This window comes from Gossypium hirsutum, chromosome A13 (genome assembly GCF_007990345.1).
Source record: "Gossypium hirsutum isolate 1008001.06 chromosome A13, Gossypium_hirsutum_v2.1, whole genome shotgun sequence".
Classification (NCBI taxonomy): Eukaryota; Viridiplantae; Streptophyta; class Magnoliopsida; order Malvales; family Malvaceae; genus Gossypium; species Gossypium hirsutum.
Window position 1 is genome coordinate 109,463,488 of NC_053436.1, and position 3,488 is coordinate 109,466,975.

The following is a 3,488-nucleotide window of genomic DNA, read 5'->3' on the forward strand; positions in this document are numbered from 1 at the left end:
GTGATAACGAGTCAGAGAAGGACACGTGGTATGATATACACCGTGGAAATGTATTTTGGGGATTTTTAAATGTTAGATTGAAAATGATGGCTTTGTGTCTGTGCCGACAATGGGCCCAAGAGGGACTGATAAGGAAGATGAAGTCATTGCAATAAAAATATTGATAACTACCATTTAATTTTGAAAAGTTATATAACCACAATTATATTATTCAATAAAATTTATTTAAGTTATTCAATTATGTTATGTATATTTTAAAAAAGTCTAACTAACTAACAAATTTTAAGTAATGATTAAACGGTATGGTAGCAGGGTAGATTAATACCCAATAGCCAGTGTCGAAAAATGAAAAAATAATTTTTTAAATTTTAGTTCGTAGACTCGTGATGTTCAAAAACATTTTATGAAGAAAAAAAATTAATTTATAAAAGAGAATGAGAATAAAAGTTTTTTATTAGTGCAAATAATGTCAACAAAAAAACAATACATCAATAATTTTAATAGTTTAATAATTTAAAAAAATTTAAATAATTTAATAATTTTTTTATAAAATTTTAAAATTAAGTGAAAAAATATAAAATTACTAATAATTCGGATTACCGGTAGAATAGAATTTGACCATGAATTTAAACAAGTCATAATTTAATTTTGATGTAAAGGAGAAGACAGAGACATATTAGGATATAATAAATAAATAAAGTAAAACATTTGGGCGGTCATATGGAAAAGGACGTCGAAAACCACTAAACATTTTGATTTTTTTTAAAGGGTGTTGATGTTTGAAAATTATATTTAAGTAAATGCAAATCATTTACTCCTATATTAATATCTAATACATGATTGGAATTGTATATGAATGTTTACGTATGGTGGATTCTGGGATTAAATTTTAGGGTTTAATATAATTTTTAAAAATTTTACGATTTTAATGGAATTTTAAAAATTAGGGGTTTAATTAAAATTTTTAATTTTTTTTGGAATCAATCAGAATTTCAAAAAATTTTAAAAGAGATCACTTAAAATTTTCGGGAAAAAAAAGTATACTGGTGTCGATTAAGTATTAGCATTCATTTTTATTTAAATCAAACCCATAAATTAAATTTTATTTATAATAAGGATTTTGTTAAATTAAAAGGAATTTCATGTTTTTCAATCAATTTTTAAAAATCCAAAATTTGATAGTAAGATATAAAATGTGTTCTCATCATATTTTTTTATTTATAAATTCTTAACTATCAATAATTTTAAGTATTGTATAAAAAAAATATGATCAGAACCTATTAACAAAACCGACAAAATAACCAAAAATTATAAACAAAATAAAAGCCAAAACATATTTAATTTAACATTTTTAATAAATGATTTTAATTGCAATTATAAATTAAAAAAAGACTGGACTCAGTGCTTTTATGTTAAATCAGGCTTCAGCCCAACTAATGGCATTGATTTGGGCCAATATTATATGTCCACTTTCAGATGGACCAAAAGTTTCATAATACATGAAACCATTTATAGCTGATTCAAACTATGCTGAAATTTTTAAATATTTAAAAACTTCTGTTTTTATATATATTAGTTGTAAGGTTATATGTGTTGTACGTGATTTTATGTATATATAGATTAGTTTCAATGTTACATGCGTCGCACGTGATTTTATGTATATATAGATTAGTTTCAATGTTACATGCGTCGTACGTGATTTTATCTGTATTTTTTAATTTAGTAAATAATATTTTAAAAGTAATGAATATATAAAAGTAAAAACAATTTATAGTAAAATATTGAACAAATAGATAAAATAATTTGTCATTCGAATATGAGTCAAAATTTTACTTACAAAGAACCCTTATTTTAATATTTCATTGCGTTTAACATAATATTTCAAAATAAAATAGAAAAAATCATTAACAATTACGTAAGTATTATTAAAATCAAATAATAATAAAACTGTCGAATTAAAATCATAATTTTTTGTGATGGAAACATAACCATAAAAAATGATTTTTCCGGTCAATTCTTTAAATGTTATTTAATGAAAATGTTTTGCTAATACATATATTTACGGTGCTAAATATTAGATTGCAATACTAATTAAGTGATAATAATCTAAAATAATAAGTGTGATTTAATATGGATTTAAAGTATAATTGAGTGATGATAATTATCACATTAATAATGAAAGTATTATTAATAAAATAATTATAATTATTAATAATTTGTTATGAATCTAAACCTATCTCTTAGTTTTATATCCAAGTTTTAGTGAAATTATTTGATACACTATAAATAGAGTTTTTAGAAAAAAAATTAACAAATATTCTATAGAAATATAGTAAAATATTAAAAAAAAGAGATACATGTCAAATTTAAAAATTGTTCGTGTAATAAAAAAGTACCCAACCATTGTACCAATTGCCAACCTTAAGATTTAATAGAAACATTATTAGTAAAATAATTATTATCATATTTAAAATAAAATCATATATTTATATTTTTTAATTATTTAATAGAATATTTAATTAAAAATCTAATTTTTTATTATTTTTAATTTATTTAATTATATTAAATGGTTTTATAAATTTATAATTTTATTAATTAATAATATATTATGTTATTTTTATGTAGAACTTTTCAAAGATATGACCAAATTAATTAATTTCATATTTATATACTGTCATGTTAATTAATATCATTTTTATTATTATCAATAATAATGTTGATAAATTATTTTTAATGTTAATTTAGTAATATAAATAATTTATTGTTAAAATAATATACGAGTAATAAAATAAGGAATATATAAGGACAAAAGTCAAGGGTTAATTATAATTTTTACTATAATAAAAATATAATTTATATAATCATTATTAGTTAATCAATTGTAATCATTAGTTCAAATTGATTGTATTATTTATACTCTGAATGTGCTTAGGCTTACTAGACCAGCTTCAATGGGGATATGACCTCAGCAAGTCTGAAGAGCAAAAGCATTACTTAATTTCCGAGCAGTTTAACGCCTCCAATTGCCATCGTCACCGCAAGGAGGTTGCCTGAATCACTACTCAAAGTCCTTTTTTTTTTAAAAAATGATAAAAAGATGTACCAGCTTTGTTCAAAGAAGTCCGCTAGGTTTGCTCGACCGATGGATGATCGTGGCAAATTTCGGCGACAAGATTTGATATTGGGAGCAATATTCATCTCCATGTCAGGGATCTGGGTTTTTAGCCAGAGCCAAACTCTTGCCCCGTTTTTTCAAATTCAATTCATACAATAAATCCATTAATCAGAACAACAATGAAAAAAACAATAGCAAAACTGAGACATGGGGCTTAGGGAAATTAAAGAAATTTAAAAAGAACAACAGAAAATGAAAGAGAAATCAGAGAGGCGGCGTTGGTAAATTAGGTTTGAGTGAGAGAAGTGAAACTTGAAACGCTTAGCGGCACACGTAATAAAGAGACGGATGTTGAATTTAGGGTTTTCAAAAT

The 3,488-nt window shown here is 23.3% G+C and overlaps 1 non-coding gene across 1 annotated transcript; it reads right to left on the reverse strand.

Moving 5' to 3' along the window:
- Positions 1 to 2,921: 2,921 nt before the first annotated feature.
- On the reverse strand, positions 2,922 to 3,052 carry LOC121213008 (small nucleolar RNA snoR77). The gene has a single exon (XR_005908376.1). It is a non-coding gene; the product is annotated as a small nucleolar RNA snoR77 (small nucleolar RNA).
- Between the last annotated feature and the right edge of the window lie 436 nt (positions 3,053 to 3,488).